The sequence below is a fragment of the Rhinolophus sinicus genome, chromosome X, assembly GCF_036562045.2.
Source record: "Rhinolophus sinicus isolate RSC01 chromosome X, ASM3656204v1, whole genome shotgun sequence".
Classification (NCBI taxonomy): Eukaryota; Metazoa; Chordata; class Mammalia; order Chiroptera; family Rhinolophidae; genus Rhinolophus; species Rhinolophus sinicus.
In genome coordinates, this window is record NC_133768.1 from 112,335,705 (window position 1) to 112,348,853 (window position 13,149).

The 13,149-nt window shown below is 40.8% G+C and overlaps 1 pseudogene; it reads left to right on the forward strand.

Annotated features, from left to right (window-relative positions):
• The first annotated feature begins 9,950 nt into the window (after window positions 1-9,950).
• On the forward strand, window positions 9,951-11,092 carry LOC109437105 (nicotinamide riboside kinase 1; annotated as a pseudogene).
• Window positions 11,093-13,149: the final 2,057 nt, after the last annotated feature.

Genomic DNA, 13,149 nt, shown 5'->3' on the forward strand with positions numbered 1-13,149 from the left:
GCTGCCAGGAAGTGGGAGGGGGGCCCAGATTAACAAACCTCTTTCGTGGGAAGAGTCTTTCTCATTGGAGCCAAAGTGCACACAGGTCCACTAGTTGGGTACCTGTGACCCTCTTTCTATAACACCAGCTGATCCCTTGCTCATATGGGCTGTACATGTACCTGCCCCCGACCTCATGTACAGAATGTACAGAGTAAGAGGCTCTTGGCAAAACCCCGCCTGTGCCACACCTGCAGGTTCTAGGCAAGGAGTGGCTGACATGAAGGTGGGCGTTCTTCAGGACGTGGGGTCTGATGACTTCCCACATGGCAGAAAGTGAGAGGGAAATTCTGGGAGACACCTGCTGAGCCAGCCCTGAGTGTGACTTTAGGACTGGCTGTTTGGCAGGACCTGGGAATGCTTTGGTCATGTTTTCCCTCTGTTCATTCATTCTTTCCCTCCAAAGTCAATCAGTGAAGCTTACTCTGTGCCAGGATGCTGACCCACTCACTGGGATCAGCAGCGCGGGGGACAGTAAGTTTGGGAGGACAACAGGAATTCAACTCTAAGCCCGCTGGATCCCACGCATCCTCACTTCCCCATTCCCTGTACCAGTCGGCGCAAACTATTGCCACTTCTGCATCCTGAATAGTTTTTAAACCTACCCAACTTCTGTTCGCCGCCTCCACTGCTACTCCAAAGTTCAAGCCAGCAACGTTCTATTTTATTGACTTGTTACTTCTTATTTTAAAAGACCCAAATCATTGCTTGCCCCTCAGCCCTCATGGGAAAGCCACCACTCCTACCATCACCACAGCAACAACACACAACAACATATAACAGCCCAATGAGCTCTGTATGATCCCTAATAAACTGTCTAAGAGATGAACTTTCCTTTTTTTCCTCTGCTTTCCAGGGTGTTTTTAAAAGTTTGTATTGAGATATATTTTACGTAGCATAGAATTGATTCATTTTATGTCTTTTTGCTTTTGAGTTGTAAGAGTTCTTCTAAATACTAGATCCTTATCAGGTATGTGAGTTACAAACATTTTCTCCCAGTCTATGGTTTGTCTTTTAATTTTCTTAATAGTGTTTTTTGAAGGCCAAATGTTTTGATTTTTTATAAAGTCCAATTTATCATTTTTTCTTTCATGGATTATGTTTTTTGGTGTTATATTTAAGAACTCTTTACCTAACCCAAGGTCATAAAGACTTTTCCAATATTTTCTTCTAAAATTTAAATAATTTTTATCTCTTACATTTATGTCTCTGATTAATTGTGAGTTAATTTTTGTGTATAGCATGAGGTAAGGGTCTAAATTAATCTTTGTTGCATGTGAATAGCCAATTGTCCCAGCACCAATTGTTGAAGACTATCCTTTCCCTGACTGGATGCCTTGGGCATCTTTGTCAATAATAAATTGACCATCAACAAAAGGGTTAACTTCTGGATTCTCTGTTATGTTTCATTGATCTACATGTTTATCCTTACTGGTACCATACTTGACAACTGCTTTATAGTAGGTTTTAAAATCAAAGTGACAGTCCTTCCCCTTTTTTCTTACTTTTCAATATCGCTTTGGCGATTTGGGGATCTTCGCATTTCCAGGTAAATTTTAGGATCAGCTTGTAAATTTCTGCAAAAAAAAACCAGGTGGAATTTTGATAAGGGATGTGTTGAATATATACATCATCTTAACTATGTCACATTTTAAAATCTATGAACACGGCATGTCTATCCTTTTATTTAGATCTTCTTTATCTTTCCTCAACAATATTTTGTGGTTTTCACTGTACAAGTCTTATACCCCTTTTGATAAATTTATTCCTAGGCATTTTATTTTTTGATGTTATGAAGAATAAAAATGTTTCATTAATTTTTATTTTTGGAATGGTCACACTGGTATGTAGAAATACAATTGGGTTTTGAAAAAGAAATTTTTATTTTGGGATAACTTCAAACTTACAGAAAAGTTGCAAAGACAGTACAGAGAGTTACCATATTCTCCTCACTCAGTTTTTCTTACCATTAACATCTTACGTCACCATGGTACATTTGAAAAAACTAAGAAACCCACATTATTACATTACTATTAACTAAATTCCAGACTTGGACGTCACTCCCTTTCTGTTCCAGGATCTCCTCCAAGAAATGACATCACATTTAGTCACCATTTCTCTATAGTCTCCTCTCATCTGTGACAGTTCTCACTCTTTCCTTGTTTCTCATGACATTGGAAGTTTTGAACAATTGGCCAGATATTTTGTAGAATGCTCCTCTATTTGGGTTTGTCTGATGTTTTTATCATGATTAGACTGGAGTTATTGGTTTGGGGAAGGAAGAATACTACAAAGATAAAGTGCCCTTCTCATCACATTGTATCAGTGATATATACTATCAACATAATTTATCACTGATGAGGTTAACCTTCATCATATGAACAAGGTCATGTCTGCTGGGTTTCTTTATGTAAAGTTACCCCTGTTTCCGTAGATACTCTATTCTTTGGAAGCAAGTCACTAAGTCCAGTCCATCTTTTAAACAAGTTGTTTGTTTTCATATTGTTGAATTTAAAACCTCCTTGTATATCTTGTATAACAGTCTTTTAGCAAATGTGTCTTTTGGAAATATTTTCTCCTGTTCTGTGGCTTGTCTTTTCATTATCTTAACTGTGTCTTTTGCAGAGCAGAAGTTTGTAACTGTAAGAATCTTTGCATCTATGTTTGTGAGAGATATTGGTCTGTCGAGTTTTGTTTTGTTGTTTGTTTGTTTGGTAACATCTTTGCCTGGTTTGGGTATTAGGATAATGCTGGCTTCATAAAATGAGTAGGACAGTGTTCTGTCTTCTGTTTTCTGAAAGAGATTGTGTGAAACTGGTATTATGTCTTACTTAAATGTTTTGGTAGAATTCTTAAGTGAAACCATCTAGCCTGGAGTTTTTTGAAAAGTTTTTAACTACAAATTCAATTTCTTCAGTAGATGTTAGACTATTCAGGTTATCTTTTTTTCCTTAAGTTAGTTTTTCAGTTTGAGCATTTAAGGAATCGGTCCGTATCATCTAAGTTATCAAATGTACAGGAATAGATTGTTTGTAGTATTCCATTTATTATTATTTTAATGTATGTGGGTCAGTAGTGATATATCTGGTTTTAGTCCTCATATTGACAACTTGTGTCTCCTCTCCTCTGTCTTTCTTCCTTGGTTAGCCTGGCTAGAGATTTTCAATTTTATTGATCTATTCAAATAATCAGATTTTAGTTTCACTGACTTTGTCTATTGTTTTCCTGTTTTTAATTTAATTGATTTCTGCTCTAATTAAAACTGTTCTACCTGCAATTCCAAATTTTGATATATTATATTTTCATTTTCTCACAGTTTAAAATATTTTAAAATGTTCCTAAAGATGCCTGGGTTATTTAGAAGTGTATTGTTTCATTTATTTTTTCCAGCTTTATTGATATAAAATCGACATATAACACTGCGTACATTTAAGGTGGACAATGTGATGTGAGTCACCACCTCCATTACCTCACAAAATTACCATTTTGTTGTGAGAATATTTAAGATATACGAGTGCTATCTTGGAACTTTTCAAATATATAATACAGTATTGTTAACTATAGTCACCATGTTGTATATTAGATCCCCAGAACTGATTCATCTTATAACTGGAAGTTTGTACACTTTGACCAACATCTTCCCATTTTCCCCACCCCCAGCCCCTGGTAACCACCATTCTACTTTCTGTTTCTATGAGTTTGGTTTTTTTAGATTCCACATATTAGTGAGATCACACAGTATTTGTCTTTGATTTATTTCACACAGCATAATGCCCTCAAGGTCCATCTATGCTCTTGCAAATAGCAGGCTATCCTTATTTTATGGCTGAAATATATATATATATATATATATATATATATATATATATATATATATATATACACATACATACATATAATTTTTTCTTTATATATTAATCCACTGATATGACATATTCATCCACTGATATATATTCATCCACTGATTCATCCATTGGGAAAAATACATGATTTAACTTCAATCTTGTTAAACTTATTGAGACTTGTTTTGTGTCCCAACATATGGTCTATTCTTGAGAATGTTCCATGTGCGCTTGAGAAGAATGTGCATTCTGTCACTTTGGGAAGAAAAATTCTGTAAATATCTGTTATTTCTATTGGCCTAATGTATCATTTAAGGCTGATGTTTCCTTATTGAAACATAAGGAATTAACTTTGGATGAGCTATCCACTGGTGTAAGTGGGGTTTTCAAGTATCCTTCTATTATTGTGTTGATGTGCATTTTCCCTTTAAGGTCTTTTAATAATTTCTTTACATGTTTTGGTGCTCCCAAGTTGAGTGCATATACATAATTAAGTGTTATGTCTTTCTGGTAGATTGTCTCCTTTATCATTATAAAATGTTCATTTTGTCTCTTGTTCGCTTTTTTGTCCTGAAGTCTGTCTGATATAACTATGGCTATACCAGCTTTTCTCTAAATACCATTTGCTCTGAGTGTCATGTTCCACCCCTTCAGTTTGAGCCTATGTTTGTCTTTGGAGTGAGATTGGTCTTCAGAATATAGTTGGGTCTTACCCATTTAGCTACTATGCCTTTAGATTGGTGAGTTCAGTCCATTTACATTTAGGGTGATTATTGATATATGAGGACTTACTACAGCCATTTTATCACTTGTTTCCCAATTGCTATGTATCTCCATTGTTTCCTCCCCGTGTTTCTGTCTGTTATTTTAGTTTGGTGGTTTTCTACATTTTTTCTCTGTTTCCTCTTTTTTTAATGTTTTGTGTCTCAGCTCTGGATTTTTGTTTTGTGTTTACCATGAAATTTGTGATAAAATATCTTAGATAAAATAATCTTTTTTCTTCTGACAGCATTTTATCTTCATTTGCCTGTACAATTTCCATCTTTTTCCTCTTCCCTTTTTATGTTTCTATTATGACAAATTATCCCTTTTTATTTTACGTATTCATTACCAAATTGAAGTAGCTATAGTTATTTTTAATTTTTTTCCTTTAACTTTTATGTTATAATTAAATGCTTCACACGCAATTTTAAATGGAATTGTAATTTTCTGCTTCTGCCTGTTTGTCAGCTTATTCAAAAATTTTGTACTTTCGTCTTTTTGTTTCATGTAGAGCTCCTTTCAACATTTCTTGTAATGAAGGTCTTCTGGTGGTAAATTCCCTCAGCTTTTGTTTGTCTGGAAAAGCCTTTATTTATCCTTCATATCTAACGGATAACTTTGCTGTACATATTGTTCTTGGTTGGTATTTTACTTCTTTCAATACTTTGAATATATTATTCCACGCTCTCCTAGCCTGTCAGGTATCTGCTGAGAAACCTGATTTGTTTTTTTATGTTAATGTCTTTTTTCTTTCTTTTTTTCACCCCTAGATCCCTTGAGAATTCTTTCTTTATCATTAACTTTGACAGTTTTAATATAATGTGTCTTGGTAAAGGTCTTTTGTGCTGAGATAATTAAGTGTTTTACTAGCTTGTCATACTTAAATGTCCAGTTCCTTCCCTAAGTTTGGGTAGTTCTCTTCAATTATTTCTTTGAATAGAGACTCTGTTCCCATCTTCTTCTCTTCTCCTTCTGGGATACCCATTATCCTTGTGTTGCCCTTTGTAAAGGATTCAGATAGTTCTCATAGAGTTCTTTGTTTTAAAAAGAAATTAGTTCTCTCTCCTCTTGCATCTGAATCATTTCTAGATTTCTATCTTTGAACTTGCTAATTCTCTCTTCCATATAGTCTGTTCTATTCCCAATGCTTTATAATGTATTCTTAAGCTTATTGAGTTCTTCATCTCCAAAATCTGTGTTTCATTCTTTTTCAGAGTTTCAATCTCTGGTAATGTATTCCTTCTTCTTCTTCTTTTTTTAACAGGACTTTATTGGGGAACAGTGTGTACTTCCAGGACTTTTTTCCAAGTCAAGTTGTTGTCCTTTCAATCTTAGTTGTGGAGGGTGCCATTCAGCTTCGAGTTGTTGTCCTTTCAGTCTTAGTTGTGGAGGGCGCAGCTCAGCTCCAGGTCCAGTTGCCGTTGCTAGTTGCAGGGGGCACAGCCCACCATCCCTTGCGGGGGTCGAACCGGCAACCTTGTGGTTGAGAGGACGCGCTTCAACCAACTGAGCCATCCGGGAGCTCAGCCGCAGCTCAGCTCAAGGTGCCGTGTTCAATCTTAGTTGTAATGTACTCCTTCTGTTCGTTATTTTTATTCCTGAGCTTATTGAACTGCCTTTCCGAGTTTTCTTGTATCTCACTGAGTTTTTTCATGACTGCTATTTTGAATTCTCTATCATTTAGATCACAATCTTCCATGACTTTGAGTTTGGTCCCTGGATAATTGAAATTTCCTTTCTATATTACCTTGTTGCTATAATTGTTCATGGAGGTTGATGGGTTATTTCTTTATTATCACATTTCAAGCAGTGAACACTTTGCTTATTTAGGTACCATTTTGATTTTAGCAATTCAGCAGGTTGGTAACTAAAGGCCTTTCCTTTTATTTCCCAGTAGATGGTGCCATAACACAAGTTTTTATTTTCTCTTAATTGGCGCTACTTGCACCTCCAGGATGTTGGTAGGGTAGCATCCCTTTGCTCATGGAAATGGCCATGTACCCACCGGCATAGTGAGTATTCCCTCTGTGTTCAGTTTTCCTCAGTCCTGGAGCACCACCACCATGGTGGGGGGATGTAGTCGGTGGTGGGGAACTGTGTTCATGAGCTCCCAGAACTGCCTTCTTGTTACTAATGGTTTTTATTTGTATACCATAAAATTAATCTGCTTTAAATATACAATTCAATGATGATTAGTATATTTACAAAGTCGTGTACCCATCATAGCAATCTAGTTTTTGAACATTTATATTACCCCAAAAAGTTCCCTCATTCCCATGAACCAGCCACTTCCCATTGAGACAGACAGAGACAGAGGAGAGAGAGAGAGAGAGAGAGAGAGAGAGAGAGAGAGAGAGAGAGAGAGAGAGAGAGAGAGAGAGATTGATTCTGTTTGCTTTGTTTCTCTGGAGAATTCTAATTAATACTGCTTGTATACCCAATATCTGGCTCCCTGGCAATCCCTGCCCCCACCTCCTCAGTGCAAGGCGTTTAGACCAGAGGCCTAAGGAGGATTTTTCTTAAGCTCAAATCCAAATAGTATCACCATTCACATTACAGAACTCCTAAACATTCGTGTCATAAGACAGTGAGGCAGCCAGCCAGCCAGGCCTGCACCCTGTTGAGAAGAGGGTACCAGAACAAGCAGAAGCCCACGGAGCACGCACCCTTACCGGTTTTGCAGTAAACGGCACTAGGCTTTTAGGACTCCGAAGGACCCTTCCTGGCAGCCAAGTGCGAGTGCAGGAACGGTGGCTCAATCTGTCTCAAACTACTACCCTATAGTTCCTTACCTATTGCTTCCACACTGTTGAAATAGGAGTAGAAAAGCATACCCCAAAGGTCCCACCCATTCTGAGGCACTTAACTCATAATGACAACTGTCCCCATGCCCCCCAAAATGCAAAACAAAAATCTACCCCCAAACTGTGTCCTTAAATCTCACCCCAAAACATCAGTATGGCATACAACTTCAGCCTAAAGTGCATTCTCCCAAAGCTAAATGACTGAGAATGAGATTATACTGGAAAGAGTTCTTGTTATCACTCTTGAAACTGTAAAGAAAATAAGACAGAATTAAAAAAAAACAAAAAACAGCTAAGTCAGTTTGCATGTAACATTTGGACCAAAAAGCCTTGGAAATTTGGTGTTCGAAAATGGACCACCATCGTGCTTTTGGGGAATAACAACAGTCTTGTATATACATGATCACACAACATCAAAGAACCATGCTGATTTTACATATTTGAGTTAAGTAAGCGTTGCAGGAAGATCCCTACTACAAATAAGAGGTCACGTGGGTTACAGGTCCCTCCCAGGACAGAACCAGAAATGTGAATTCCAATGCACACCTGACACATCTGCATTGGACCTCCCCACCCGCAACCCCCAACCTGACTTTGCACCGGATACATTTATATGGCAGCTACCTGAGTAAGGACCACATCGCAAATGATCTCTGTAGATTTACTGTCTGATGCAGCCCGCATACTAGGCACACTGTCAATTTCAAATGACACATTGGCAAGCACCTGAACATCAAGCATGGTGTGAGGGTTTATGGATAGGAAGTTGGGTTAGAGTGCATGGTCTGGAGGGCTGAGAGCTGAAAGGGCAGAATGGTCACAGAACGGATCAGAGAGCCTAATGAGACCATTTGAGTCTGGAGTATTTTAGGGAGCATGGCTTGGTAACAAAAATGCGGAGGCAGGCAGACCCCTATGCCCACCATGCTGTTTGGTGAAGGTGGAACACATACTTCCATATCTGACTGTACCACCTCCCCCAACCCCAGTAAAACTACTATACAATGATATTTGGAAAGATTGGAAAGGCAGGAAAGGAAACAACAACTAAATGTTGAATGCTGAAAAGCAGATGGGTGAATAGTGATTGACTTAGCAGACCTAAGAAGGCCACAGACTGGGAATCCTAAGCCCTAAAGAGGAGAAGCCAAAAACCATTCTGATTTACTACCCCCCCCCCAGAAGAATCTTCAAAGGATGTAAACAGTAACTCTAGAAGTGCAGGTGAAGGGGATGGGCACCAACATAATGAGGGTTGTTTGAAAACTGTTTAAGAAGTAGGTTAATTTCCAAATACCCTCTTGCAGTCGATGCCCGACAGCACTGAGTAGCTAGACTTTCCCTGACCTGACAGAAGTCAGAAGAATTATTACCTGGAGAGGGTAAAGCAGATGGACTTTGGACTGGGAGTTCCCAAACCCAGTGGACGGCTGGAGCATCATATTGAAAATAGAGGGGTTAAGTGGATGGTATGTATCTTGAAAACTGTAAGCCCCCAGACTTCTCCGACTCTGACCTTACAATTCTGGCAGCTGCAAGAGTCTTCTGTGAGTCGTCTGATGAACCCAAGAGAAAAATATCTAAGGGTATTGACATTGAAGAGTCCCCCAAAAGGGGAAGCTGCATTACTCTACAATGAGGCTCAGCTTGATACTGCAAAGTAAAGGAAAAGGAGGAGAAGGAGAAACACGAAGTTGAAGATATTTATTTTTAGAATGGGAGGGGAGACCTGAACACGTTTGTTACTGTAGGGAAAGGAGCCAGTCAGAGAAACGGGAGCAGAGCGACTAGAGATTCTGGAGGGAGAAGGTAATGGATGGAGTGAGGCTCCCGGGGAGGCAGCTGGGATGGAATTCAGAGCATGAGTGGAAATGATAACCTGAGGCAGACTGAAGGACAGCCTTTGCCCCCACTGGGATAGGATGAAAAGAAATGAGATTTGGATGACGATTCAGTTCAATCTATTATCATTTGGCAACTGGAATATCCAAGGTGTTCTGCTAAGTAGCATTCATCCATCTATCCACTCATTCATCCAACGTTTTTTGGCGCAACTACTGTGTTCCAGACCATTGGAGACAAGAAGATGAATCAGACAACTGCCCAGTCCTCCAGGAGCTCACAGTCATGGAGTGAGAGCAGACCTGCAACACTGAAAACTGAGCACAGCGGCTGCGAAACCAGCTGGAGCCCAGCAGGGAACTGATTTGGCGACTTCTACCCGGGCTGCTCTGACCCAGCAGGGGCACGGGGGAAGGGGCTGTGGGCCTGTCACTTGGTGAGCTGGGAACTGCGGAGTTGGTGGGTTAGTGACAGGCGTGCGCTTGGCTGTCACTTCTGCCTCTTTGATTGGGAGGATTCGAACTGGCACCTAGCTTGTTTATGAAAGTGGAACCTTAATTGCTTAATTGCACCTTAAGCAATTGCAGTGCATTTGGAATATTCAGGATAAACTGAGGAGAAGCCAAGGAACAACAGCCTTCTCTCCACCAGGCCCTTTTCCCCAGTACCTCCCCCCAGGGGGAACCTGGACACAGCACATTTAGGAAGACGTAATTTTCAAAGCTAATTATGAAAACATTTGTCATTGGAATCAGTGGTGTGACAAATGGTGGGAAGACCACACTGGCTAAGAATTTGCAGAAACATCTCCCAAACTGCAGTGTCATATCTCAGGACGATTTCCTTAAGCCAGAGCCTGAGATAGAGACATAAAATGGATTTCTGCAGTATGATGTCCTTGAAGCACTTAACATGGAGAAAATGATGTCCACAATTTCTTGCTGGATGGAAAGCCCCAGATACCCTCTGGTATCAACAGACTGGGGAAATGCTGAGGAAATTCCCATACTAATCATCGAAGATTTCCTTCTCTTTCGTTATCAGCACCTTGACATTATATGGAATAGCAGCTACTTTCTGACCATATGAAGAACGTTAAGAGGAGGACTACAAGTAGAGTGGGTGGTCACACAGCCTGCCGCCACGTCCCCCGGCCTAAAGAAACAATGAGCTGACAGAGCCATAATCACAGGAGAGATAAGTGGGCCAGGGAAAGTTTCTAAAGTCACCCATGCAGATTAATTAAGAGCTGTCCTATACTTAACTTGTCCTCATTATCATAGTAAAAAACACTCCCTTAGGTGGAGATTTAAGAAGCTAATGAGACAGGCGGCCCATGAAGTAACATGTAGGTACACTGTGCAGGTGCAGCGTAGGACCCACCTTAACATACCTTGGGGAGGGAGAAAGGAAGCGGTGGCCCCCAATCCCAAGAACCTATAAAACCGCTGTACCTGTAAGCCTCAGGGAGCCACATCCATTCTCTTTCAGAGTGTGTTTTCTTGGTGCATCAAGCTTTCTATTTAATAAGCCTTTCTCTCTGCAAAACTGTTGCCCACTCTCCTGATTTTTATCCTGAGAGGGGCAAGGCCCCTGCACCAGTAACACAAGGGTATGCAAGCCTCCAGACCCCCCAGGGTACTTTGATGGCCACACATGGCCCTCGTATGTAAAGCACAGAGGAGAAATGGAGGACATCACAGTGGGAAATCATTTACCTAGACAGAACAAAATCTGAATCCAAAGTATGTGAAGATCTAAGAAGAACTAGCAAAGCAAAAATATCTGTAAGTAACAGCATGAGAATGGAACACACTGAATCCTTCCTGGGCTGAACTGGGAAACTCGAAGGAATTCAAGAGCCTTAACCAAGATATAATATGTACTTTGGTACAATGACAGCTATTGTTTTGTTTGTTCGATCACACATGATTTTCCCCAGTAAATACTTATCCATGATAATGGACAGGAATTTACCTTCATGAGTTGTTCTCATTCCAAGGAGTGTATAGCTACAACACAGTGAGTCGGTTCCTCTAGACCAATGGTTGTCAATCTTTTCTGAATCGAACCCAGAGTAAGAAATTAGGTTTACATCACAGTCCAGTATATATGTAGCCTACTGTGTGTGTATTTGTGTGTCTGTGTCTATATGTGTGTATGTTTGTGTCTCTATGTGTGTGTATGTCTATATATGTCTACATGTATATATGTGTGTGTATACACACATATCAAGTATCATAAGATGTTTACCTTATATACAAGGTACTCTGGTATTTTTCTATTTTTAAAAAATATCAGTAACCATCCCATACCAGTGCCCACTTCCTGCAAATAATGGCATTTACCAGGAGTAGCAGTCACATGAAATAAATCAACAATTCCCCTACAGTAAGGAAAAAAAAAGCTGACTGAGCACAGGGGCTGTGGGAGCACAGAACAAGGGAATTAAGAGTAAAGGGAGTTAGAGGGAAGAAGTAAGTAGGAGATGTGAAGATCAAAGACAGTGGAGTGATGTGAGGAAGGGGTCATGAACCCAGGAATGCAGGCAGCCTCCAGAAGCTAAAAAAGTAAGGAAACGGATTCTCCACTAGAGTCTCCAGAAGGAACCAACCCTGCTAACACCACAACTAATGCCCTCTAGAAGTAAGAATAAATTTGTGTTGTTTTAAGTGGAATAAAAAAGAGCAAAGGGAATGAAACAAGTATGGAAATGCCTATAGAACAATGCATAGATTGCTCTGTGGGTTCAAGGGCAGAGAGATCTCATCTAGGAGGGCTGACCCACAAAGGCTTCAACTTGCAGTGATGGGGGGTTGTGGGTGCCCACCAAGAGGTGGGAACAGATGCAAATGCGAGGCAGGAAATTGCAAGAGGACATGTTCTGGGAAGGGAGAGAGAGGCTCTGGTCGAGCACAGAGTATGCCGAGGCAAGTAGTGGGAGGGGCAGTTGGGAAGCAGGACTAGAATGAGATGCAAAAATATCATTGAGGCAGCATCACAAAAAGCAACTGGATTGAACTAATGGAATGTGTGAAACACACCAGACTGAGAGTGAGAAACTTGGTTTCATTCTAGGCCCGGCTCTGCCACAGACTCGCTTTTTTTTTTTTTTTTTTTTTTTTTTTTTTTTACTGGGAGAAGGGGAACAGGACTTTATTGGGGAACAATGGTCAAATTGTTGTCCTTTCAGTCTTAGTTGTGGAGGGTTCTGTTCAGCTTCAAGTTGTTGTTCTTTCAGTCTTAGTTGTGGAGGGCGCAGCTCAGCTCCAGGTCCAGTTGCCGTTGCTAGTTGCAGGGGGCACAACCCACCATCCCTTGCGGGAGTCCAACCAGCAACCTTGTGGTTGAGAGGACGCACTCCAATCAACTGAGCCATCCGGGAGCTCAGCGGCAGCTCAGCTCAAGGTGCCGTGTTCAATTTTAGTTGCAGGGGGCGCTGCCCACCATCCCTTGCGGGAGTCGAGGAATTGAACTGGCAACCTTGTGGTTGAGAGCCCGCGCTCCAACCAACAACTGAGCCATCCGGGAGGCAGCTCAGCTCAAGGTGCCATGTTCAATCTTAGTTGCAGGGGGCAGAGCCCACCATCCCTTGCGGGACTCAAGGAATTGAACTGGCAACCTTGTGGTTGAGAGCCCACTGGCCCATGTGGGAATCGAACCGGCAGCCTTCGGAGTTAGGAGCACGGAGCTCTAACCGCCTGAGCCACCGGGCCGGCCCCAGACGCGCTTTTGATAAGGTGTGTGCTGACTCAGTTCATGTCTCTGAACAGTGCTTTCCTCATCTGTCCACTGGTAGCAGCAGTACCTTCCCTGCCTATCTCATGGGGTTGTTGTGAGACGCATATGAGTCAGTGCAC